At 52.4% G+C, this 27739-nt stretch overlaps 1 protein-coding gene across 2 annotated transcripts in view; it reads left to right on the top strand.

Moving 5' to 3' along the window:
• The first annotated feature begins 665 nt into the window (after nucleotides 1-665).
• Nucleotides 666-27739, top strand: part of Prosap (SH3 and multiple ankyrin repeat domains prosap) — a 152733-nt gene continuing 125659 nt past the window's right edge. For both annotated transcript variants that reach the window (XM_017900879.1, XM_017900880.1), the window contains exon 1: nucleotides 666-924. The gene's annotated coding sequence lies outside the window, so the exon portion shown is untranslated. The remainder of the gene's footprint in view (nucleotides 925-27739) is intronic.

The raw sequence follows: 27739 nt of genomic DNA, 5'->3' as shown, positions 1-27739 counted from the left end.
ATCTCATTTCCTCCTCGTCCTCTTTCCTCTCCTTCGCCATTTCGCAATTTCGTATATCTGAAAGAAAATTTCATTCTACGAATAAACAGCGAAAATTTCAATGTAAAATGATATATTCAGATTTTTTGGAATTTCAATTTTGGCAAGTATAGTTTAGCTAATTATAGAGACGGACATTTTGATTTTAGTAGTTACAGTGGTTTGGCGCCACTTTTTCCATCGCGATGGCGACACACCGGGAGAACGAGAAAGAAATTAAATTTCGAATCGCGAATGGTAAACACGGATCGGAACCGTGTAAATAACGAATGCGCGAATTTAAACGGTCCGAGTGATTTTCGCAACTGTTTACCAATTATCCGATTCGTGTTTGCGGATGGATTGACTTTGGAAGAAAAGTATTTGCCCCGGCCGTTGTGCCTTTAATACGCGTAACCAAACTTCCGTCGGTGTATCCCACGAAGAACACGTTGGCCCGCCGTTGGTGAAACACACATGCGAACGAAAACTGAATTTGATCGCGAGCGAGGGATTCGTTGAGCGAGGGGGACAAAACGCGACACGACACAGGCGAAATTTCATTTCCGAGCGCTTCGGTCGGCTTCCAGGCGTGGCGCTGTAGTCGCCACTTCGGACGTTCTGCGTAGTCGCGAGCGCGAGTTCAGGCCGGTAAGACGTGTTTGTGTCGTCTCGTGTTCGTGGTACATGTCAAACGCGCGCCTCGGCGCGAAAACGAGGGTGTCGCTTTAACGTTGCTCGTGTTGAAAAGTGCTTTTACGGGAGTGCTAGTGTGACCATCCTACCATCGGGTACAGTGTTGACGAACTCGATCGATTTGTGGGAGAACACGAGAAGGAAGTTGAACAACGCGTTTCTCACAACTCTGGGACGAATTTAATCGAAACGTCACCTTCTTCGCCAATGGTGAGTACGTTCAGACCTTTCCCTTGCACGGACTCGCGTTGTTCGATCGTGGCACGCGAACGCGAAGGTGTCGTCACCGTTCGATTCGATCAATGAATCGTTTCTGACTCTTCGTAATTTGAAAGACGACTCGTGTCGATAACGTAGAATTTCTACTGCGCTGTGGAACGGTCACAGCGACACGACTTTGGCGACATTCTTCGTGTGGCGTGTCTGTTTTGCTTGGGAGCGTTTTTTACCGGCATACCGAGCACGAGTTTTTTCTCCACGACAATCGTAAATATTTCACGGTGGAACGGCGAGCGAAGCGTGGCCGTCAATCGATTTGAAGTGCGCCGAATATTCGCGATTAGTGCGACGCAGAGGTCGACCGGCCGTGTTTTGTTTCCTATTTTTGTTTCCATAGAACTCGACACGGTTAGGTCGATTAATCGATACCGGTACATAATCGGAAGCTGCAACTCGAAATACGCGTGAAAGCAAACGATACGTCGCGATGGAATGTTGAAAAGTCGACGAGGTTATTAACGTCTGTGTATACGTTAATATCACTTTCGCTTATCGAACGTTATTTTCGAAGGGTGGCCATTGATCCGAGCTATCGACTACGCCAAAATGGAAGCGCTCGGGGCTCTGAATTTCGCGATAGTTTATCGAACACGTATACGTCCTACCACCAACGCGTTCGTATTTTCCGATCTCATTGTATCGATTACCGAGAAATACGTTTCGTCGGAATCGCACGTACGACGATTCTCGGAAAACGTTCCTTGGAACACGCTCCTTTTCGACCAAGGGTACGTCGCTGGTAAACAAACGGTTTTTGCGATCGCGCAGCGGCGAGTGCGTAGCTGAAATAGAGCATGCTTTTCTTCGAGTGTGCTGGCACGTGTAACGTTTTCCCTGGACGTGTCCGACAACAGGTTTTCGCGCACGTAAGTGTTTACCTTGCTTACGTAACGCGTCGAAGGCTGATCGCGTCGCGTTCGATGCATAGGGACATTCGCTCGTTTTTCTCCGCTCGTTCGAAAAGTGGCGCCACTTTCCACCTTTCGCTCGTGTCTCTTCGGCCGATCGTCGTCGGGAAATACGTGCTAGTCGTAATTTCGAGTTTCCTCGCTATGTCGCATTCGCGTATCGCGTATCGCGTTCGTTTCGGGGAATTTTACGCGATTCGAGTCGCGTCGCTGCGCACACCTACGATATCGCCTCGGCGGGAGCAGCGACGACTGGCGGAATACACTGTAGAGGTTATGCACGTAGGCCGGCGGACTCGAGGCGAAGTCACGCGGTGTCGTGTCTATTTAGAATTGCAGCGAGATCCGTCGTTGAATTCCGGCACGAGCGGCCGTATATTTTCACCAGAGGGCAGGCGTGTACGGACGTCGGAGGGTTTCCCTGCCGCGATCTCGTTAGTATCTCGATGAAATATACAGGTGGAAAGTAACGCGTTTTTCCCTTCGCCGTGCCGGATAGATAAGACAGATCTCGCGTCGCGTCGCGGTGCTGTTTATGTCTCCACGATGGAGGTCGCGCGTTCCTCGCGACTAGACGCTCGTTCAACAGACTCGTGGCTCACGGAACGGACGCCCTAACCTCACCTTTCGTCTAACTCGCGCTACGCATGCCGCCGTTTGTTTCTTTTTTTCCTCCATTCCTGTAAATACGGTTCGTAACACGGGTTTCTTGCACACGGATATACAGTTACGGGGAGCTAGAAATTTACTACCGGCACGCCTAATTCTTTCTCGATAATTTTACGCCAACAGGTAATAGATAAGGAAAGAGTGCTTCGATTAAAGCGTTGACTGCCACGATAATCACCAGTCCGGCTTAGCGTAATCTTTTTTTGGAAATTTCGAACAGATAGAGAACATTGCGAAATAGTAAGTGAGCCATATTGTTTTTCTCGGTATATTTGATAATTCCTTGTATCTTAAGAGTAATGGAAGTTTTATTATGACCTCCTGGTCGCACGTGCCAGTCAACGTGTTGGTAATCTACTATCCGTAGAGATAACATGCGAATAAAAATTTGTCAATTACGAATAGGACGAAAGTATCGCGAAAATCCAAAGTATTTTCGGGGTGAAATTTTTGGCACACGTTTCATTTCAATGCTAACGATTCTGTAGAAAATCTATTCGCGCGTGCACGAATATTATTCAATCGTATCGCGACAATGTTACTCGCTAACATTACGTTCGTACATTTTCGTCGATATTTGAACTACTGTAATATCGGAAAGCAATACACCGTGAGAGTATTGGACTGAAAAATCCCTGCAGCCAAAACGCGTGTGCTATTGGCAGTGCCTATGCAGGCCTCTCGATCGCTTCTCGCTTGCATTTTAGGTATCTTATCCCAACATCCGTTTCATTTATCCATCGACTGTCGCAACAGTCGATCCTGGCACGACCACGACGATGATCGTGGACGTTCCCGACCTCACGCGAGGCATTCGCACGTGAGTCTGCGTATTTTTCGATCGGCGATCGCGTCGGATGACGTAGCAGGAATTATCCCTATGAAGGCTGGCGCGCAGCGCGATTGATCCCTTCGCTGGGCGCGTTTATCGCGGCTAATAAGCGCGATTCGAGCAAAAAGCATCGAAATATCGTTGACGCGGGCACACAAGCTCGTCGCGATTCAATTGGCTTCCGTTGCCGCGAGTCCGGCGTAACGAGCCAGCCTTTCAGGCCTTCCACTGCGGATGGACGTGCTCGTAACGCTGCTGGTAATCCGTGATGTAACCCGCGGCTCTCACCGCCAGCGAACAGCTGACAGCATCGCGGAAAATTGCCGAGGATGAGTCGCGCGATCGAAAACGTTCGCGTGGACCCCGAGATTTCGTCGCGTCTAATTGCCTGGCTCAGAAAAATCCCCGATCACGATCGCGAACCACTCCTCCTCTCTTCTACGCTTCGCAATCCAGCCGCTAGGCGTCGCGTGCTTCGCGAAAATAGAACAATGGGGCGCAATTTAGATAAACGTCATTCGGCGCCGTTATCAACGACGCGATCTTCTTGCGCCTCTTCGTTGCTCAGGCGTTTTCGCGAATTGCCTGAGAGGTGTCGCGAGTCGCGTATGACTCGCTCATCATTATCGTTATCGTTATCAGTTGTTACGCCATCGAAGTAGCACGATGGAGTGCTGGAAGAACTTAAAAATCGTGATGCATTCTTACGCATCCGAGTGACGCATGCCACTTCCTGGCGGTGAGCGATATCATAATCGAACTTTTTGAGAAATTACGCACCTCCTCTGATACCCTCGCTCGATTCTGCTTTTATCTCCTAGGCACCGATCCAGCTGATCGTCTACCGATAACTGGGGATAGGGATCTTTAATTATTTCGTCATATTTTCGATAATCGACGCGTTATCGTTTTGCATCGTCTTTCTTTATTTCTTCATTGAGACTAGTCTTCGTGGTTTTGGATTGCTCGCATTGCTAGGATCGTGTGGGATTCTGGACGAAGACGTAGAGCAAAAATGGAAGCCATATTCTTCTAAAGAGGAATATTTCTCAAATCGTAGAATTTAACGGGTACGATATCGAGCGTTTAGAAGTCTATTCGGTGATTGCAAGTTGTACTTGTCACACCTCGAGATTCCTAGTGGAATACGTGATTCCGTGGAACCGGATTGGCTAGCTCATAGGGGTAAAGAAACTCCCCAAGGCCGAGCAACGGTGAAATATTTAAGTCAGCTCCGAAAAGCAGTATCCGAGGAAAGCGATTCGCTGTGTTTGGAAAACTCGAGGTATCTCGTTGGATCTAGCATGTTCCACGTGCGATAGACCGAGAAAGGGATTAGGCGAGAGACACCGTGCGCGTTGGAAATTAACCGAATGTTTGGCGCCGAGTCTGAACTGGTGGCAGGCACCTTATTCCAACGTGATCGTCTGGGGTTCTTAAAGCGTTTCCACCTTACGGCTCGATATTCCAGCGGAGCTCGAGTTTGGACACTAGGGATATAGCGTATATGCGAATAAAGCGTACTCGTGACGCGAAGGTTAAGGGCAGCTAGACGTTGCGCTGGATCGTGCTTCGGGGAAGCTAAAGTTTAAATGGAAACTTTAACCCGGAGGATGGTAAAATTGCAGCCGCATCCGCGGTGACGAAAAATTGATGACGGGATGTAGGAAACGTCGCGAACAAAATGAAACCCGATTACGATACCCTATCTCGATCGAGTGCACCGGCTTTGCGCGTGGAGGCACCGATCGTCGATTCTACGTTTCTTGCGCGCATCCCACGCTGGAAAGAGGCGCGCTCTAGCGCTCGCGTTCTATGTCATAATCCAGATGCACGGCGAGATAATGCGACGACACGATGCCGGTATTTGTACAAATGAACAACACATCGCTGCGTGTAGGCTAGGATGATTTATCGCGCCGCGGCTCAAGGATGCTTGTACCGTGCCGCCTTATCTCCGGCAATTATGCCCATTGATAGCGTCGAAGGCAACACGCGATAAAGGTGTACGCCGCTTTTGTTTCTTGGATTCGCGGCTGGCCGACTGGTCAGACTAGTCGATGTCTCGTCAACGCTCGTGGCCGCTCGTGGCCGCTCGTGGCCGCTCGTGCACGCGGAACGCTGGCGATGAATTATGGAGCTGCTGGCCGGACGCGATATGCGTTTTTCCGATTGCCGCGATGTTCCTGGATCGGTTCGGTCGAAGGCTGGCCCGACCCGTTCCTCCAGCGCCGGTATCAATTGCGCGAAAACAGGTGTTGCCTGTTGGATCGAGCGGGAGAGACGCGAGCTACGCGCCTAGGGCGATCGAATCGATCCCGCGCGCACGTCGTCCGCTCTCGCTACCGCCGCTTATCACCCTGAATAGCTAAAAATAAGCGCGTTCGCCTCTCTTCCGGTCTCGATTATCGAGCGTCTCGAGCCGCTGCAACGCTCGCGTTCGATCGCGAAAGCGACTCGCCGCGCGGAGAAAATCCACCCAGTCGGCAGGAAACGATCCACACCTGCGCGCGTTATGCAACGTCATCGATAGGCTGCTTTTCATCGTCATCGGAGCAGTTCCACGAGCGCGAGCTCTCCTCTCTACGGGATTGGCGATCGCGACACGCTCGCTTTCGACCAAGGGTAAAGAGTTCTTTGACACTTACCCCTGCCCCGCGCGCTCGCGCTCGGTACACTGCACCCCAGGCCGCTCGGAGAAGGGTTCCTCTCGCAGCGTTTGCATACATCTTTTACTCGTTGTCCTGCGAAATTGCTCGTAAACAATAAGGCGTCACGCGACAAAGGATCGCCGTGAATGGCACCGAGTCTCGCCCCGACCAACCCCCCCGTCGTCTTTAAAATTAATCGACTCTGTTCCGCCGATGCGTGCAGCTTCCCGTTCCCAACCTTTCCCCGCCATTTCGTCCCCGTGAAAAATATACTCCCTCGTTCGCTGCGAGTTTCTCGTCCACCGTGTATGCTCTTTCCTCTTTACGAGCGCGTCCATTTTGACGTATCAGGCGCGTATCAGGAAGCGAGGAAACGCGTAAAAGCGGTAATATCTTTCGATGAAACTCTGCTGGAATGGAATTCGAAATTTAATCCAGCGCGGAATGTCGGGGCGCGATATGAAAGTATGGGAGGAAAGATTCGCTGGGTGAAATAGGAGAATAAGGTCAGCAGTAAAGCAGCTGTTTTCTTCGGATATTAAACCGAGCGTGGCGCAAACGAGAGGAAAGCGTTGGAAAGCGAGTCGGGAAAGCTGGAAACGTAGGGGAAAAATCGGCGCGCGGTCCTCTCGTCTCGGCTCGGTTCGGCTCGGCCCGTCGCAGCGTCGTAGCCCCCCGTCGACGTGGCCCTTCCCCTCCGACTACCCCGTACTCGGCCCAAAATCAATATAGGCGCCGCTACTGCCGGCGACGCCACCGACGTCGTTCCACCCAGGATTTCCACCCTCTGCCTGCCACCATCTTTCGCTTCCTTCGTTCGCCGGATACTCGCTCCGCGTTTCTTCCGACTTTCGCTCTCTTCCTGCTCCCCTGTCTCCAACCTCGCGCACGCCTCTGCGCTCCGCGTTTCCCGCGAGACGATACGCCGAGGATTTGAGCGGAAAATGGAACGCGCGGCGCGTTCCTCGCGATCTTTCCCTGATACGTAAACGTTCCTCCGGGACAGATATAGTTATCCCAGACGTTCCCCCGTTCCGTTTTTCTTGCTCCTCTGCCCCGTGTAAACGACGAACGCTCGTTTAGCTGACCGTTAGGACGGAGTATGCTTTTTACCTAGCCTAACCGCGAGTATGCCGCGGCCGGTACGCGCCAAGTTAACGAACTTTAGATTCGGGGGATAGATGCCGAAGAGGTGGACGATGGAGGATAAGCCGATATTCTTTGGCTCCCGATCGATTGGCTTTCGGTATCACTCGGACAAACAGTGCCGGCTTAAATCGATCTCGAAGCCCCGCGCGTACGCGAAAGAGTGGAAAGTCGATAGCGGTAAAGCCCGCGGAAGCCTATTGCATTCAATAGACGATCCCCGATGCCGCAGATGCTATCTCTTATTCACCGATGTTCGTCGAGCAGTGAAAGCATCTTGTCGCGTCCCATTCGACGCATAATTGCCATTGTTGCTTCTTGCCGTACATTTATCGCGCGGAGACGCTTCTTTCTCTCCCCCGATATGATATTCCGACTCGTAAACGATCAGACGCAGTTTATTGCCTCTGTCGCGCCTTCATCCGTCCCCGTGTGCCCTTTTGTCGTCGAACCGTTTCAATCTCGATTTCATATCGGCAGTCAAGGTTACCCTCGGCATCGCCGCGTCTCCTCTCCATTACCTTTATTTCCACGCGTTTTACAGCCCTTTTACGCTGCGCCGATAGTAAAATTCGGTCGATTCGGTACGCCGCCGCGAGCTCTACGCTTTCCGCGTCCGTCCCCTTTCCTCTCGCGGGCAAGCATAATAAACGGGGTAAAAACTCGCAGGCTCGTCGAAACGCTCGTGAAAACGAGTCGTCCCCTTCTTCTAATTACCATCCCGATCGTTGCCGATATTTTTCCCGGCTGGCAGAGCGCTCGCCACTGCCCGAATCTCGCTTTCCTCTTCTCTCCGCTCCACTGGCGCGGGGGTTGGTACCCCCGTCTCCGTGGGGTCGTTGCACGATTTTGGACGACAATTTATGACGCCCCGACGTTTCAGTCGCGACGGGGACGGCATAAACAACCTTGCTCCTCCCTTTTCTTTCCTCTCCCTTCCTCGCTATTTTTCCTACGCCCCACAGCCACCCCTATCCCACGAGAACACGGGCCGAAAGGGAGAGAAAGAGATCGATACGGAAGAATAACGCGTCCCAGCGTGCAGTTTCTTCCTCCACCCTCGCGATCCTCGCAAAACGATCTTCTTATGGCCGAGCTTTCTTCGCGTCCTGTTTCTCCGATTCTCCGCGAGAAGATGACTTTTCCGCGCGAGGACAGGCGCCAACGCTCGTCCGATATCGTAACTTTTCCAACCGTTTCGACACTCGAGGTTCCATTCCAAATTTCCCTCGACTCCTCCGTCGCGGGAGATAAATTTTCCTCCACCCCTTTTTCCTCGCGTTCTCCCCTCCCCCTAGTTTCTCTCTTATTTCTTCTCTCTCGCTCCCCCTTTTTTAATTTTTTTTTTTTTTTATTTTCCAACTCTCGACGCTCGAGCTCTTTGACACCCCCACTCGACGGGGCGCGCCGCGTTTTTCCTTCCACCCTATATACCACGAATCCCTCTTCACGGGTGCTCGATGATGCGTACGATGCACACGACCAGTCCGAGCCGGGTTTACGTTCGACTTTTTATAGCTGCCGCACGAACCCCGTATGTAAACCCACTGCCGTTGCTCCGCTAAACGGCACCCCCGGTGCACCCCGTGGTACAGGGGTGGAGAGCTTCGCCCCGGCAGTTGCCGAAAATATTAGCCGCGCTCCTCGCGAGGAAGTCGTCGAAACGAAGTGGGTGAGAGAGCCCGAGCCTAATTCGGTATTCCCGTTCCGAACCAAGACGATATATTTTCGCGCCCCTTTTCCACGCGTTCGTTCGTTCAATCGACCCTCTGTTCGACGCGAGAGAGTCGTTTCGTCGGCTCGTCGGAGGGTCGAAATTGCGAGTCGGGGCGTCGCAAGTGGCCCAGGCTCGGTCGCTCAGCGCAGATGATCGAGCGTTTCAGGTTCATTCTCGGCAATCCGAGACTCTTTTCCCTCGAAATTTATCGCCGATGGAGAACGCCGTCGCGATGGCATCTCCGAGGAGGGAAGCTCCTCTAATCGCCGTTTAAGTTAATTAACGAGGAGTCAAGGTCCGTCGAGATGATCGAAGCTTGACGTTTCCGTTCCCTTTTCGCTTTTCCTACCCCCTACCCTGTCGGGGGACGGTTCGAAGGATTGCCTGGGCGGCCATGGTCCGTCTCGAACACGTTTGTAGGACTCTTTGCCGATAATTGCGTTTCTCCGGCCGTTCTTTGCCGCTTTCGTTGCGAATTAACCCTTGGACGGATGCGGATGGCACGGGAGGGAACGATTACGCTTTTATTAGATTGCCGGACCCGGCCTTGGCCATCCACGACGTGGTCGTGGTCGTGGTCGTGGTCGTGGTGGTGGTGGTGGTGGTGGTTGCAGCGGTTAGGCGAGGCAGGCCGCGAAAAGGGGAGGGAAAAGTTGGGCGGAGAGTACGCGATGGAAATAGCTGGCGACACCCGGTATACGGGCGACATAGTATTTTATAAACGGCCGACTGGCGTAACGAGTTGTCCGTAAGCTATAATGAAAACGTAAGACCGATACGGAAGCGTTGCATCGAGAATTACGTCGATACCGCGATGTCAATGCACCCGGGCGGCACGCAGCCGTTCGAACCGTAGAAAAAGCCGAACGAACCGGAGTCTGAGTAATGTCGTACGTCCACTGGTCCAAGCACGTTCTTGCCGTTTCGGATGCGCCTTGGTCCCCTGGTGTATACGCGTTTGCACCGGCCCACCGCAGGACAAAAACCCCGTGCAGGACAATAACCCTGAATAAATCACTGCCCCCGATGGCCATTCGGCCGCACGGTTCCTCTCTCGCTGTTTATGCCGCTGCTGCCTAAACAAGATTAACACGAGAGAACCTCCTCCTTCTTCTTCTTCTCCTCCTCCTCCTCCTCCTCCTTCTCCTCTTCGTCCCTTCGTCTCGCTTCTCGTGTTCCACGTTCGCGCTCTTTCGAGCGAGCAATTCTCCCGACGCCTCTAGCGGCGCTGCCATCTCGATCCTCGCGATCCTCTCGCAACCGACGCGGCCTTAATCGTCGCGGGAACACCGCCAAATCGCCGCCGCCCGATCGAACTATTATTTACACGCGCCGCGTGCACGCCGGCCCAAGAACGGCCGAAGAGGAACGGTTGCTCCTCGGTTCCAACCAACGTCTCCAGGCGGGCCTAAACTTTCCGTTCTTTCCTTTTCTCCTCCCTCCCTCTCCGCCCTTCTTCCTTTTCTTTCTCTGCCCCTTTTGTTTCCCTCTTTTGTCCCTCGGACCAATGCCTCGGAGTATTTCGCGAACCTCGCCTCCTTTTGTCCCCGCGGCTAACAGTTTTTCGCCATTTTCTCGTAACAATTACGGCGCACGGGCGAACAGAGCGGAGACATTGGAGCGGCGTTTAAATGCAAATTTCGCGAGGGAGAGCCAGCCGGGCTTCCTGCGACGCCGGCGAACTTGGCGTCCCTTTATGGAGCTGATTTCGCGAGCGCACCGGATCCGATACAAACTGCGCTTTAGAGCGCGTTAAACCGCAGTTAAATCCGGGCTCTCCGAGTTGCCCGTGCTCACCGTCTCGCGACATAAATCTTCCGCTCTGGCGTAACAGCGTCCACGCACGCGGCCCTCCGTGGGCGTGGGCGCCTAACTTTCAGCGAGCGCGGAGCTTCCGTCATTTTCCCGAGTACCTCGTCCCGACCACGTCGTCAAATCGACCAGCCATGGATCCGAACGCGTCCCAATACTCGCTTCGTCTTCTTTATCCTCGTCGCAGATTCTCACGCGAGTTTCTTGGCTCGCGATTCCGCTGGGAATTAAGTTCAAGGCGCGTTGGCACGCACGAAACGCGGCTTAAAGCTCAGGAATAGGCTCGTTCTTAGGCTCGTTCGAATATCGACCAACTGCATTCCTCGGCCCAGTTTTCCCTCGGTTCCCTTCGAACCGCCGCGACAACGTAAAGCATCGAACTCTCTGGATCTCTCGCGGATCACTCGTCGTTGACGATGATCTTGAAATCTTCGAAATCTTCGAGTCCGAGGCGTCCGATGCGCCATCTGGACGCGCGAAATCCCAGATTTTGGTCGTTTCGCGACGAAAGGCAGAGGTTGGACAGTGATCAGGAGCGAACGTGACGCGAGACGCGTTGTTTCCGCGCTATCTTTGCGCGCTGAGCCTCGGAGAAGAACGCGAGGCACGGAGAAATTTCGCTCGTTAAGAACGCGGCGTGTCACCGTCATCGATTTCCATTAATCACCGCGTTGGTATTCGGCGCGCGAGCGACGGTCGGGAAATGCCTTATCACACCGATATCGTCTGGATTCGGAGGATAGACAACGACGCCGGCTCTGCCCGTTTTTGCATCCGGATTTGAATGCCGTCGCGAGGAGAGAAAGACCGAGAGGAGGGAACCGCGCGCGCGGCGTCTAATCCGCTTTTCACCGACGAGGCCGACGAGACGCGCGTACCAGAGAAGGCCTCATCAGCGTTTCGCCTTCGGTACGTGTCGTAACAATGTCGCTGGTAATTAGAATATTTTCATTTCTATCCGCGTCCGGCAAACTCGGCCTCTTTGCTCGCAACCCTCGCGAGCGTGGGTGGGACCGGTTTTAAGTCGCGTTCACGCGTGCGACACAGAGTCCTCTCGGCTCGGTGTATGTAGGACTCTGTGTAGGTACGCGAGCGGAACTAGTTCGTTCTAGGCAAAGCCGTGAGCCGATCGGTGGAAAGGAGAAAGACGCCGGTTCTCCCCTTTCCCTCTCGCGGTCGTTCGTCGAGCGCATTTGCCTTTCACGGCTCGCGCTCCAGCTCCATTGAAACTGCGCCAGCCTTCGTCCGCTCCGTCGCTGCTGTTGCTGCTGCTGCTACTACCACCGCTGCGTGTCGCCGTTGTTGCTTCATTCTTTTTCAGCCCGCGCGACACGCTCTTTGCAAATGAATTCCTCTCGCGGCCTTTGTAGTTTGCGCGCTCGAACCGACCTACAAAAATTCCCACGCAGAATTTTCGGCCAGGGCACGAGGGGGGTAGCCTCGGACCGAAGGCGAATCGCGCGAGGGTCGTTTGAAAAGTTTCGCGAGGACGGTCGTTGATCCGCTTTCCGGTTGAGAAATATTCCGCGGCGGAATAACGAATTTCGACGAAATCCTCTTAGCGCTCGGGGTTCGCTCCCGCGAGCGGCGAGGACACACGAGCATCGCGTGAACGCGCGTCGCGTATACTCGGCGTGCGTGCTCTGTGCGTAAAGCACGTCACGGAACGGTCCCGCCGGCGGATTATGTTAATTAAACGTAATGCAAGAAGCCGAGGGAAATTAATCGCGCCTCGTCGCCGCCTCGATCGCTCGTTAATGGCGGCGCCACCTCTGCCTTTTATTTCCCTTTATATTTTCCTTTTATTTCTTCCTTGTCCACGTTCGCCGCTGTTACGCGTCTCTTCCTGCCGAACAAACCTCTCTTCGTGATCTCCTCGGTTCTTCTTGATCTTCTTCAAGTCGTGTTCCTCGCGAAGGATTCGAAAACAGCTGACACCTCGAGTGGAACCGGACGCATAGTAATCCTCGAGGGAAACAACGGGGTCCAGCGTGTTCCCGTTTCACGGTTTTCGCGCGTCCCTCTTCCCAGAGGTCTCGCCGTCCTCTCCCTTGGATATCTTTTCATCGGGTCTTATTAATCGTCGTCCATTGCACGGAGGTTCGTTTTAACGAGCACGACTCGGCCCCGGAATACTTTTTCTACGAGGTATTGTATCGTTGGTGAAAAGGGAGAAACCGGAGGACCGGATCTTTGGCGAAGAACAATCGCGGTCTCGATCATCGATCCTGCTGGATCCCATTCTACTGTCAGCCGCTCGCATTCTTGCTGGTTCGCTAACCTTCGAAAACGAAGCCCTTCCACGAAAGCGATCGCAGAGTTTCGGAAGACCTCGATGCATTCTCCCTGCGTCTCATTTTTCACCTTCATCCACCCTCCCCCCGTTCTCTGCACCCTTGCTCCATCTCTCTCCCTGTCTCTCGGTGTGTATACACACACCTGTCTCGGGCCGCTTTCGTTGCTCGTTAACCCAAAATTTTCCCCTCCACGCGCTAATAGCGTTTCCAACGATCTCTCCGCGCCAGATTTCGGCCGTTTCGATTACCATTCTCGCGTGGTTCGTTCCTTTCGAATCTCCCCGGATCCCCCGTAGCTCGTGGGAGTGCAACCTGTGAATTGGCAGCTCGGCGCGGTTAGGCAAAAACCGGGGCATTACGTTGTCTTCCAGCCGGGATACCGCTAAACGTCCGTCTCGAGCCAAAAACCCGACGACTTCCTCTACGGTTATTACCGGTGAACGCGAAACGCCGGAATAAATTGACGTTTTTTCCCCGCTGCACCGTGACAATGCTCGGCTAACCGAGCGTTCCAGGAACGCGGATACACAGTTCGGCAGGTTCTTCCCTTCCCTTGCCCTCTCGGCTCGGTTAAGGCTGATTTATCGGGCCGAAGACGCTGCCAAATTGGCAGCTCGCGTCGCGGCCGTTGTCATCGGGACTCGTTAAGCGGCCGATCGCCGCAGGTTTCCCCGTGGGCAGAATTTTCGACGATTCCGCCCCGCGGCTTTGTACGCGCGCGCTTCGACGGAATCGGAACGAAATTCGGCACGGTCGCGTAAACAGTGGCCGGTAGAACCGGCCGTTCGCTTTTTACCTTCGCAGGTAAGAGGAACGCTCTCCTTCGTTCGCTGTGCGGAATAAAAAATTGCCAGGTTTGTCTGGATACGAGGGAAAATATACGACCGGCAGGTTTTTGCCGTGGCGACGCGACGCATGCGGTCTCGCGGTGACGCAACCACGAGTTACAGCTTCCGCGACAGTGTACCCTATAGATTCGCTTAACAGCACCGGAAGCTGTAATAATTCCGATGATGATGCGCGCTCCCTCGTTCATCGAGCCGTGCTGCGCTCAATTGTAAGACGTAAACGAGATCGCTCGGAAACACGCGACGGGTAAAAACTTTCCGAGCGAGAAGGACGATTCTCGCCGAGCGAGATACCGGTCGATCGACCTTCCCTCGCGCGAAACTTTCGATCGCGCGGATATCGAGCGAGCATCCTCTCCGCTTCCGAATACCTGCGAGTCGCCAAGGTCGATCGAGCGACGATCGTTGGATGGGATTTTCGAGGAAGGAGCGAGAATTTTGCATAAATTATCGCGTCTCGATTACCTCTCGGAACCGATTAACATCGGTGGCCTCGCGAGCAACGAGAAACGATCAAAGTCTATTCGAATTCGCTGCTCGCGTTCTACCCGTGCCTGGATCTACGCCATAACTCCAACCTATCTATCCGGCCACGTTCATTCACCGCTGCTGCAGTCGCCCAGAGCGAAACGCACCGCGTGGATGCGACAAATGCGTGCACGCATCCGTCCGTCCATTCCGTCATTATGCTATCAGACGATGCAATTGCCAATTGGCCGTGTCGTCGGTGAACTTTCTCGACGCGTGGTTATCTCGACCGGGATGAGGTCCGTGACGCCGCGCCACCACCTTGCACCCTGTTCCATCGTTCCGCGCCATGGTTGCACAGCGCGGTAACCGTCGATGATTCGCGATCAGAGTGCATCTACGACCGGTTCCCTGAATTTCGACTACGCGAAAAGTCGAAACGAAAAACGCGCGCGAGCATCCAGCGGCGAATCCACCTTGCACCCTGTTCCATCGTTCCGCGCCATGGTTGCACAGCGCGGTAACCGTCGATGATTGCATCTACGACCGGTTCCCCGAATTTCGACTACGCGAAAAGTCGAAACGAAAAACGCGCGCGAGCATCCAGCGGCGAGTACAGGCCTCTCGGTAGAGGGAGTTTAGAGCGGCAGCGAGGTGCATCGAGGAGGATGAAACGGGGGTGGAAAAAGGGCGAGAAAGGGTGTAGGGAGGTTCGTTGATCTTTTGACTGCAGCTACCGGCTACGACTCGGTCGACTAGCACCGCGGAGCTTTGCCATTTTTCGTCTTCCCTTTCGCGGGTTTAATCGCGAAAAGATCCGCTTCGACTCGGGCGAGTTTATAATCGCGGGGATTAATCGCGAGTGGCCGGTTGGTCGCGACCCGGCCAATTACCAGCCGCGAAACGCGTCGCGAATTCCTGAAAGTCGAACGTCGGAATGGTAAAAAGTCGCGAGCAATTGCTCGCTGGGACCGTTATCCGCGCGAAGACGCCGAGGCGACGGGTATTTACGCAAGCTTGCTCTTTTTGCCGCGGACGGGGAAAAAGGCGATTGGTCGGTTAGACGAAACGAGCCGAGTCTCGTAATTTCGCAGGCACGCGTAATCGAAGCACGCGGGACGGCGGTGGGCTTCCTCGCATTCTCCATCGAGCCCCGGGTACTTTTGTCTTCTAACGCCCTAGTCGCGCGAGCTTTGGTCCACGGCCAAGCGATCTAAATCTAACGCTCGCGAGAAAAGAACACGCGCGACGGTGCTCGCTCGCTCGGCGAGGTCTCGATCCGCTTCCGAATCCGAGGATCGTTCTCGCGACTTTGAACAGAGCGGTGAAATACCTTGTCTCAGACTTCGCGACGAACGATTCGGATCCACCGGTGCCGAAATTACGCGGGTTCCTCGAACGGGTCGGGACAAAGATGGCGTCGCGTGGTGAAATATTCGCGAGGCTAGACGTCGCGAGATGTCGGAGATTTGGCCGGGGAATCGGGAAAGTTTGGTGTCCCGAGACGCGACGCGTAAAATATTTTCGGCTCGTCCTAGTTGGAAGACGAGAGCTGTACGTACCGATGGTAGAGGAGGTGGCACGGCGACGACGACGAGAGAGCGTCGGCGATAATTAATGTGGCGCAGGCGGCACGATCGGAGCGCGCTGCGTCGAGGATCGCGCTAATTGCAGGAGGTCGAGCAAGTTCACGGTAGCACGGTACGAGAAGGTTACTGTTACTTTTCCTGGTCGACATCTCGGGGCCCCTTGCCCCGTGCGATTCTCGCTCTCGTCGATTCCCTCTCTTGCGCGCCGCGTCGGAATGAACTCTCTCGTTGCAGCGAGCCGAGGGAAAAGAGAGAAAGAAGAAGAAAGGAAAAGGGCGAAGGAGAGGAGGAGCGAGAGGAGAGGCAGAGAGGGAAAGAAGCCACGGACGGATGATTGGCTCGTTTCTCGAGATAGCCGCGAAGCCGGTCGGTCGCGTCGTAGTGTTCGGTAACAGAAGAAACAGCGGCAGCAGAAGCATCGACTCTTCTGGGTTGCAGAAGTTGCGGTACTGGTCTAAAGGAATTACCGTTAGAAGAGCTGCACTCGTCTTACGTGCTTCCTAGGCTCCATGTTATACATACATACGTATAGGTACGCTTCTTTCCGTGGTCTGCGTGCATCGGCACGGTGCACGGCCGCGCTCTCTGTGACGCGACTCCACGCTCCGTGTGCACGATATACGCGGTGTCTGTTGCGATTCTCAACCTGCTCCTTCGTCTCGCGCTGCTACGCCTTCTCGTCCTCTCCTCGTGCTCCTTACGACCGACACCGATTTTTCCCCGGTCCCACGGGCCACTACCGAGAGGTAGTGGTACTACCGTCCGTCCGCGTCTGATGGTGGGTGAAAATTAATCCGCGAGAGTGACGACGAGAGTAGGGGTAAAGGGGGGTTGTTAGGGTACTCAACGAGGGTGGATCACCGATCCGAGGACCCTGGTAAATTGAATTTCGAGGTAAGAACGGGTGGAACGAGGATCGACGAGATCTCGAGAGCGCGTTTGTCCCCTCGGCTGGCCGGTTTTTGCGCGATCCATCGAATTAACGTTGGCCGGGAAAGTACCGTGTTTCTGGAAGCGGCGTGAAACGGTGTAGTGCCCCGGAGACGGGCAATAAGTCGGTGAACATTAAGGATCGCGGATGGCGACGTTAATGTTCCTCGACTGCGGAATGAAGCGAGGAAAAAGAGCGCGGGTATCCGTTAAAATTGGAATTCGTTCCGTACCGTTGCGATTTGGGTCAATTACGTCGGAGTTTTATAATTTATCTCGCAAGATGGCGGCACGGAAAATAACGCGTATCGCGTCTACCGATCGATGAACGATCCTACGCTTCCGTCCGAACCACCGCCCGTTATAGCGGTCGCCTCTGCTACCTCCTCTTAACTTCTACGCCGCTAATTAACGCTAAACCCCGAGCCACGAAAGTATGTAACGCGCGGCGAGGTCCGATGCGAGGTTCCAGGCGTGCTATTTATCGGAACACGCGTTTAATAACTCGCGGAAATCGATCTCGGTTGTTGCCGAAACGACGCGGAAAGACGAATCCGCGGAAACTCGCGGGCAGAGGGAAAATGGCGGAGGGATACTCGAGCGAGCGAGAGGAGTTTGCACTTACGCTACGTTCCGCGTATACGTGGTCTGGAGTGTTTCTCTGCTCTGCTCCTCGCGCCCCTGACCCTCACACTTGGCCACTCGGTCATTGTGAGCCGAACAATGAACCGTTCCGATATACCTCGGCTCGTCGGGCGCGTGAGCGCTCTCGGCCACGCTCACCTATACCCGCTCGCGCTTCGTCTTACCTGCCCGCGTCTAATACGTTCCGTACGTCGCCGCTTTAATTAGTACCGGGACCTCCACGACCAGAACGGAACTACCAATCGCGCCGCGTCCTGAATTCCCCGCGTACTAGCTCGTCAGCCAGATACGATGCGCTTCCCGTTCGTTGCTCCGGCTCTGACGCGATGTCTCGCGCAAGGAATCGCCACTTTCCACGCTCGAAATTCGCCGATCGCGTGCAAGATGGCGAGAAAGCGATCCCCGTAGCGAGAGTCTGCAAAACCTGTGACCAGACGCCGCGTCCACTTCGCCAGGACTTTCTTCCTCGTCGGGCGCCGACGTTGATCGGTACCCGAACTCGAGGAAGCTTCGATCCTCCATCGATCGCGATTCGTTTAGGTTTTCGCGACTGATTCCATCATCCACGCGGGTTGACTCGCATCGGCTTCCGCGCGGCGAGCTACTTGTTCCGAAGCGGAACCGCGGTCGAAGACGGATAAGTCGATTTCTCGCATAGCAGCTGCTCGATTTTTATCCACGGGCTAGCGGACGATTAAACGCACGCCGGATCGGCGAGAATTTCCTCGGATCCTCGGTCGCGTTGTTCGTTTTCCGCTTCTCGATCAGGGCGCCGTTATTTATGCGCCGCTGCGCGCGCGCGCCAGCGCGTCACGCTTCTCTCCGCTCGGTGCAGCCTCGATATCTCCGCCTGACCCCCTCGACTCGCTCGTTTATCCTGATAAACTTTTAATCCCCCTCCCGGAAACTGGCCGATATCCTTTGCGGTCGCTTCTCTCTATTAAGCGAATCGTTCACGGCGCCCGGTGGTCATTTTTTCCCGGTGACTGTTGAACCGCGACGGAGCGCACCCCGTAACGATGCTCCGGAGTAAATTGTGCCCGCGACGATAACTTATCCCGGTCACGACGCCGGCAAATAATTTGCCTCGCGGACCGACGCCGTCGAGATCGATCGGATTCGATCCATCCGGGATCGCGATGCCTGCACGATCGATCTCGTGGATCTTGTGGTCCATCGCGTGTCAAAATGTCTGAAATTAATCGGCCTGTCGCGGTAATTATCGCGTCGACTACCGTGAAATTTCGTAATATCGACGCGTGTTTCGTCCAAGCTCTTCTTTCATAGCAAGGCAGCGATGTTCGTGTCCTTGCGTTTACAAACGCGAATTAGTTTAACAAGAGTTGGGAGATTTATTAAATATAATACAAGAGTGTCCTGTGTTCTGGTGTTTTCGGATTTTTATACATTCGAATGTTGCTTCGATTGGTTAATATGGCGCGTAAGTGGCGGATGCGTCTTTCCCCTATTGGCGACATGTTGGTTGAAGAGAGTGTATGGAATTTGGCAGATTTGTTCACCGGTCTTGGGGAAAGTTAATCTTTTTATTAGGAGTTAGCTCGGATGGTATTGAGGAAACTTAGGTATCTGCAAGTTGTAGGATGTTGGTCGTAATAGACTGTTGTCTTCTAGGCTCAGGTCTGCTGCCTTTAACCGTTTGAGTGCCAAGCGGCGCGATCGCGCTCCTATTTTGTGTCCAAAAGTGCCAGCGCTCTGAGCTGCGAAGCTGACAATCAGCGCGCTCGGTTGGTGAACGCGGAATATGAGAAGCGCTTTCGCGCCGCTCGGCATTTTTGGATACGGAATATGACAAGCGCTATCGCGCCGCTTGGCAAATATCGATTGGGAAACAATAATGACCCGTGGCACTCAAACGGTTAAAGGTGATTGGGGAAGATAGGTATGCGAAAGTCGGGTTTTTCGATGGAGATGAAGGTTCAAATGTTCTTTCAATCTTTTTTTTTCAATCTTTTACCAAGGATTAACTCCAGTGATGGGAGGCCTAGGTGTCCGCGAGTCATGAGAACGCTGATCGTAAAGGGTCTTCGATCTTTCGGAATAAATGGAGGGAATGAACAGCGTGAAAACATGGTCGCGATTATATCGAGATTTGTGTAGCGACATCGAAAAACCACTCGACCTTTTCTTACTCTCGTTATTCAACCCTTTGCACACCGAGCAATTTTTAATGTGACTTACCAGCAACTCCGAGTCATCTTACCTTTCCTGTTAGCTTCTATAGCACAGTGTTTAAAAATCAAGCAGCATTTCATTTTCATCGGTTCTTCTGCCAAGGGAATACCGGTATAATATCTATCGGTAAACCTTATATGGTAACCCTGTGTTCCGGGAATTTTATCTAACGTCAGGGCCTAGCAGGGATCTGCACCGGTATTTGTTTCAATCTTTCTCTTCTTCAACCATTCGAGTCCCAAACAGCGCTATCGCGCACTTCAGTCCAAGTGGCGAGCTCAATTTTGCTGATGCACGTACGTCACATAGCACCAACAAACGCTATCGCGACAATTAGGATGTTTCGACATAAAATTAAATAAGCGCTATCGCACCGTTTGGATTTCTTCGCAGTCAGTTAAGGCAAGCGTTATTGCGCTCTTCTGGGTTTTTCGACCGAGTTCTTCCAAAAGCCTCTGGGACTCAAACGGTTAATCTCTTCAGGAACGCGACAGTCCAGTTCCTTGCCAGACCTCGTCGCCTAAGTTTCTACAAAATCGGTTGCAGGCAGAATGTACTCTGCGTTGCATGAAAGAAGTCATCTGAGAAACTAGGACCGAATTCCCACCAGCCTAACCATTCTAACATCATGGCAGAAGTACAATAAAACGCTTCCCTTACTGGTACAAACTGATCTCTTCCTATTATTAGCTCGGTCATGGAACACCATGTGACAAAGAAAGCGAACAAAGTAACGAGACAAAGTGAGACAGACGCAAGAAATAGATGCAAGAACGTAGACTCGTCCCAAAGCGTAGTAGTGCTTCCAATTCATCGTAAGTTAACTCTGAGGTAACATTTCTTTCGCGGATATCTTACGCCTATGTTAACGTTCCACGTTACCGAATTTGGAGATAGTAGTTTTGGGAGTGTCATAGAAGAGTGGGTATAACTAACAAGAGCATAGGCGGAGCAAGTGGAATACCCCTCTTGCCCCGCAACCAAACCTGATGACTTCTTTCATGCAACGCAAGTAGGTTTTTCCTTCTTTTTGCTTCCCTATAATTTCCAACATCTAACAACATTTGATATAAATCCAGCGGAATTCTAAATGGATCTACAGGCTATCTTGCAATGCCGCCATAGCGGCGACAGCAGAGTGCAAAGGGTTATATTAAATTTCTTGTCCCGTCTCGTTCGCCGTCCAGCACGAATTTCCACGTGAAACCGGGTACGCGAATGTTGCATTGGCGATCGCGCGGTATCGAGCTTGGCTTTTTGCCGGATCGAAAGCGGGGCGAGTAGGCAGAGGGAAAAACGCAGACGGAGCGTAGCCACGCGCTGTTTGCGCGAGGTTCATAACCCGATTCCGGTGCCGGGAATATGGCTTACACCCGTGAAGCTTCTTAACCGTTTGAGTCCCAGGGGCTTTTGGAAGAACACGGTCGAAAAATCCCGAACAGCGCGATAACGCTTGCCTTAATCGAGTGCGGAGAAGTTCAAACGGCGCGAAAGCGCTTGTTTAATTTTATGTCGAAATATCCCAATCGTCGCGATAGCGCTTGTTGGTGCTATGTGACGTACACGTGCATCAGCAAAGTTGAGCGGGCCACTTCGACCGAAGAGCGCGGTCGCGCTGCTTGGGACTCAAACGGTTAATAGGGAGACGAGGGAGCGGGAGGGACGTTGTACCGGGCGCGTGTAGCTCGTTTGTAATTAGCGCTGAACCGTACGCACCGCGGTAATTCCCGCGTTACCCGCGTGCCACTACCACCGCTTCGAACGAGTTTCTCCGCTCGCGCCGAATCCACCTCTGGTAATTTCTCCGATATTCATATCGCGTGTTCCCTCGCGGTCCGCTCCGTGGCCGCGAGGATCCGCGAGGATCCGCGACGGTGCACGCTTATCGCGTAAGTTACACCTGCGCCGGCTCGTAACACGCCGGTGCTCGGAGCGAGCAGTGGCGCGTGCAGCTCGTCGGTAATTAGTGGGCCGTGCGCGCCGCGATATGCGTGCGTCGCTACTGCGTACGCGTCCACGAGGATACGTTTACGCGCTGCGACGCAATTAAACCACCGCGCCACGGTTCTCACGCGTCTCCCAGCTTCCTCCTCTCCAAACAGGAACACCCGCCGCATCGAACCCGTAATTCCGCCCTAAACGACTTTTCTCTTTTTATTTCATCTTCGCTTCATACGCGAAAATCCTCGCGGATCGTAGTGTCCGTTTAATCGACACGGGAAATTTGTTACAGGATCGTTTAACCCCTTGTCTACGACAGATTTTGATACGCAACGGCCGTACCCTACGGCAGGAATTGAGTTACGATGTGCGCCATTTTTGTGAAAACGAGCGCCCTCCGTGTCGGATAGCTAAACTACGCCGAGCGCCCATAGACGCCCTCCGTGTCACAAACGCAAAATTTCTAAGCGCCGATAGGCGCCATCCGTGTCACAAATGCAAAATTTTTAAGAGCCTATGAGCTCCCACGATAGAAAAGGGGTTAATCGAGAGGGGTGGTTGCAAATTTGCCGGCAAATATTTGTCGCGAATCGAACCCCTCGAATGACGCGGACGTTTCTTTTTTTCACGGTGCGAAGGCGTCTAGGTTAACGTTTACCTTCGATCGCGTTGGCAGAGGGTGGTTATGCGTGCGCGTCCATTCCCTTTCATCTTGTTTTCCTCGATCCTCGGGCAAATAAACACTCGGCGGCGAGCCAACAAACGCGCGGGGCCGCGCGGAATTTAATCGACTGGTCGCGACGAATTTCGAGCTGCTCGGGGTATATACACGCGAATCGTCTCGAGACGATGCTCGACGCAACGCTGACACATTTTTCTCGGGCACCTTCAGTTTCTTCGTCGCGTCGCTGGTGTAAACACGAGCGGTCGAGAACGCGAGGGAAGCGAAATATCTTGTTACCGTATTCGTCGTGGTACTCATAGCGTTTCTTCCTGCGTAACCCTCTTGTGTACGTTTCGCTGGTAGGTCTGTGGAGCTGTTGGAGCGCGCAGATAAGATGAGCTCACCGCTCGCTCTTATCGTAACGCCAACCACGCTGACTGTGCTTGAGAACGCGAATCAAATCGCGTGTAACGGCGACCACGGCGCAATGTTGACGTCTGCGTTCTGAAATCGAAAACGGTCCCGCGAAACGGTCCAACGTAAGCGGAAATTCTTCGCCGCGAACGAACGCTTGGCTCTCAGTTCTTCCCTTTGCCTCGAGCCGAGAGGACTGCTCTCAGTTTCTCCATCTTCGACCACGCGCCTCTTCGAACCACGGGGTACCTCTCGTCCAATTTTTCCCCCCTTGTGCCGATTCCGGGAGTCGAGGACGTTGCGGAGGACGCTCCCGTGGACGTAGGATGGATCACGGTGCCCAATCTGCCACGGAAAGTATCCACGACCGATTTCGATAGGCGAGTAGCTGTTACGTAATTGTGCGACTCTTGCAGTCACGAGCGTGGGAACGAGGGATTTTTCCGAGCGGAGGATGCAATTCTCGAGAGGATGGATCACACCCGGATATGGAATTCGGAAATGGCGCGCAGCAGAACCTTGGCAGCTGTTAGATCAGGATCTATCGGTAATTTCGCGAGGCGATCCACGCATCTCTGTAATCATCCAAATCTTTCTTCTATTCTTCCCTCGCATTTCGATCCGCTTGAAAATCCCTCCTCTCGTGCTTCACCGTGTGCATGCGATCCTAATCCGCGTAACTTGCCGTTCGTTTGTAAATGGCGCGCTCGCACCTGCCACTAATAACGAATATTTTTCCAAGCAACGAACGTCGCGTCAGGGCTGTAGGACTCGTAAACTTTATCTCGAACGATCGTCGACGCCATCGAACGCCGGTAATTTTCCGTGGAGAAAAATCGCGCAGAGCAAATGGAAATAAAAATGAGAAAAACAGAATTTCACGCGGTATCTTTCCGTTCTCTGGAGAACTATCCAACGACCATTCGCGGAACTCGGCTTACCTTCCGGTTAATCGCGAACGCATCGCCGGCAATAGAGCTTTTTCCCCCTGCCCTGGACGCGATACCGCGTACGATACCGATAACGAGAAGGAGATAGACAGAGCGTGGAGTCGTCCACATTGTGCCCGTTCTTCCCGGTACGGTCGCGGTTCTCAGGATCGAACCGAATTCGGACGTGCCGCGATTTTCCATTATCTCTCGCGGTATGCTCCGACACTAGGCACGCGTGCATCAACGGTACCTGCTTTTTCTATTTCCACCGATAGGAAGCCTCCGCGTCGTTTCTTGTCTCGTATACTCGGAGAAACGTCCTCTCGGAAACCGACACGATCGGACTCTATCAGGAGCTGCGGGACGATTAATCGGGAATAGGTAAAAAGCGAGGGTTTTTCGTCCCCTGGTTTTTACCGCGTCGAGTTTCTCCGCGAGAGCTCCGCGCTGGCTCGTGCTCGAAAATTCGACTCGGACGATGGGAACTCGCTGTCGTTGACGATAATGCAGTTGATCCGATAGGAAAGAAAAACCTAGCCATTCCGCGATGGGAATGGAGTTCGATGTGCTCCGTGCTACTGGCAGCGCGATGATCTATGGATCGATGGAACGCGCGCGGGGGTAATAGGAATTGGACGTGAGTGTCGGTTTCCCGAATTTGGGAGTAGGTTGACGTTTTCTTCGTAGCTTTCTTAACACTTTGACTGCCACGTTGGTTATGTATGAGCGGCCATGTTTTCTCCTGTGACGTCACGGTGGTCATTGGTGACCGGAGTGCTTGACAACGTTAAATGAAAATTGACAGTCAGTGTATTTTGAATATAACCGCTAATTAGAAGATACTTTGAATTAACCCTTTGCACTCGAGAGGTGAACCTCAGTCACCATTTCATAAAATTTGGAAGATCGATATTAATTAATATATCAAATTTAACGTAATGTAACAGTGTGCAGGGTATCGAAATCAAATAATTCTACAATTCTGTTATTATACGATTCTTTATTTACTGCTCAAGAAAGTATCGTCAGCTTTTTAACACTAGAACTACCGATCTTTAGTGGGCATCTAACTATTAACATGCACAGATTATAGTAATTTCAGCCTGTATGATGAATATGAGTGAATACATTGATTACAGTTCTTTCTTAATATCAGTTGATACCAATTTTATTCTTAAAATAGGTGTGTATGTGTTCGCAGATTGCAAAAAGGAAGATTCTGGGACCAGTCATTTTGACTGGGTTGGTAGTTTTAGTGTTAATACAGAATCTTTGATTTTCTATTCTTCTCTAGCCAAAAAATTGTCGAGTGCAAAGGGTTAAAAAGTATCCCATTGAACAATTAAAAGTGTTTAACAGTGTGCTCCGTGCTACTGGCAGCGCGATGATCTATGGATCGATGGAACGCGCGCGGGGGTAATAGGGATTGGACGTGAGTATTGGGTTCCCGAATTTGGGGGTAGGTTGACGTTTTCTTCGTAGCTTTCTTAACACTTTGACTGCCACGTTGGTTATGTATGAGCGGCCATGTTTTCTCCTGTGACGTCACGGTGGTCATTGGTGACCGGAGTGCTTGACAACGTTAAATGAAAATTGACAGTCAGTGTATTTTGAATATAACCGCTAATTAGAAGATACTTTGAATTAACCCTTTGCACTCGAGAGGTGAACCTCAGTCACCATTTCATAAAATTTGGAAGATCGATATTAATTAATATATCAAATTTAACGTAATGTAACAGTGTGCAGGGTATCGAAATCAAATAATTCTACAATTCTGTTATTATACGATTCTTTATTTACTGCTCAAGAAAGTATCGTCAGCTTTTTAACACTAGAACTACCGATCTTTAGTGGGCATCTAACTATTAACATGCACAGATTATAGTAATTTCAGCCTGTATGATGAATATGAGTGAATACATTGATTACAGTTCTTTCTTAATATCAGTTGATACCAATTTTATTCTTAAAATAGGTGTGTATGTGTTCGCAGATTGCAAAAAGGAAGATTCTGGGACCAGTCATTTTGACTGGGTTGGTAGTTTTAGTGTTAATACAGAATCTTTGATTTTCTATTCTTCTCTAGCCAAAAAATTGTCGAGTGCAAAGGGTTAAAAAGTATCCCATTGAACAATTAAAAGTGTTTAACAGGAATTCCCAAACTTTGAGTCCAAAGATGGCGAAGAATTCGTCACCAAAAGTTAGTTAGCACCTATTGGTCCCATTCTGGGCTGGTCGCTGAAGATCAACGTGGCATTTAACGTGTCAAGTAGAGCCATGATGCAAATGGGTTAATTATTTCTGTCTATGAAGGATTTGCAAGCCTTTATCGAGGGTTAGACCGGGTGATGGTTAGGATTGACGTAAGAGTCCGCGAGTTTGGGGATGAATGTGGCGACTGAACAGCTGATTAGGAAGATCCGAGTATCTCTTTTCTCCCGACAGTGCACAGTGGAGATAAATTTTCGATATATCGTTCGTGTACGTGTATCCGAATCAGATAAGACCGGAACTTTACTCGCGAAGGAGCGATAGATATGGTCTAGGCGTGGCTCTCGATCATTTTCCGAGCGGGAAAGCTGGAAAGAGAAACCTGTGGCGCGGAGCTGCTCGCCGATTTACGATTCGACCGGTATTTTTCGAGAAATCGGGTTAACGCGTTAGTTTCCTCGAAATCGCCGAGAGAGTCTGGTAATTACCCCTGGCGAAAAGTCGGTACGCGTGATTTCCATGAGAAGAAAGTGCCAGCGCCGCCTTTTTACCGATACACCGCGACGATCCTTTCTCCGGAGTGCTAGGCGGTTATCGGCACTCGCGGAAAATCGCTTTTCCACCGGCCTGCTTTCCCCTGCCCCCGAATATTCCCCCTAACTCGAACACCGCGGCGCGTTTTAATCTCGAGCGGAAATGAAACGGCATCGCGATCAGAGACCCATTCCGGATGCATTTCGCGGAAATTCGTTGGCCGTTAATGCCTCTCGAACGATATTTTTCCGGCGTTCAGCCGAGCGAATCGGGGGAAACAAGCTCTCCGCGGCCGTTCCAGATTCGCGGCGCGACCATTAGAAACGTATTCGAGGATCGGTGAGGATCTCGGCGTGAATCTCGGACTCCGTAGGCGTTCACGTGTAGCCTGCTCGCATACCAGGGCAAGCGCACAAGTTGCACTTATTACCGGAGATTGTACGTTAGCTCTCGTTTACATCTTATATGGCCTCGGAAGAAACGCGTGCTCGGCCATAGAACCGCGCGGCACCGCGTATCGCTGAGCGCGGCTGCAAATCTAATTAGCCGCGCTTTCCAATTCCCTCGATTATGCGTTTTCCCGCGGTTCCAGTCATTTTTCTCCCGTCCTCGCGGAATGGAGAAAAAGAACGCGGACGCGACGGACGACGAGGAATCGGAACAGAAATTCGATCGGCACTCGCACGAATAGGAGCGCATAAACGCGCAAATAGCGGGGCCGTTCTCGATGCTCGGAAAACCGTGTCGGACACGAGAGTCTATCGTTCCGCGATAGAGCGACGGGTGCGCGAGATGAGCGCGAGCAGGTACGAAGAGATTTCCTCGATCGAGATCTCTCTGGTTCGGATGTGTCCCTCGCGGTCGTGGACCGTTCCGGAAGGCAAGTCGGATTCCCCGACAGGACTGGTCGTTAAACCGAATGGACGCCCTCGTGGTCGCGATGACGACCAGATTTCTCTCGTTTCATCGGGTCTGAAGACGAGCGCGCGCTTTCGTGCCGCGTGTCCATTTCGTATTGGGTGCACCTTGTAATCAATGAGCCGTGAATATGTATATCGATTGCCGCGTGTAGCCCGATAGCGTGACGCTGCTCTTTACTCGCCCGCTTCTATTTTTCCGCGTTATAATACACGAGATACTTGACAATAAGGCTATCGACGTTAACGCGCGTCTCCCCTGCCCATCTCGTGTGCCCCTCTCTCCCCTCGCCGGCTCTCTCGCACCCTTATCTATACGTATCCCCGGCGCGTCGCGAAAGGAAAAACGCTCGCGAGCAACAACCTGTCTGCCCGGCGTCGTTCCGCCCTTTTCCTTCCTTTTCTATCACTCGAGATAATTTCCG

The sequence above is a fragment of the Eufriesea mexicana genome, unplaced genomic scaffold, assembly GCF_001483705.2.
Source record: "Eufriesea mexicana isolate 0111107269 unplaced genomic scaffold, ASM148370v2 scaffold1358, whole genome shotgun sequence".
Classification (NCBI taxonomy): Eukaryota; Metazoa; Arthropoda; class Insecta; order Hymenoptera; family Apidae; genus Eufriesea; species Eufriesea mexicana.
The sequence above is the reverse complement of the archived record's forward strand: the minus strand, read 5'-3'. Positions and strand labels throughout refer to the sequence as shown.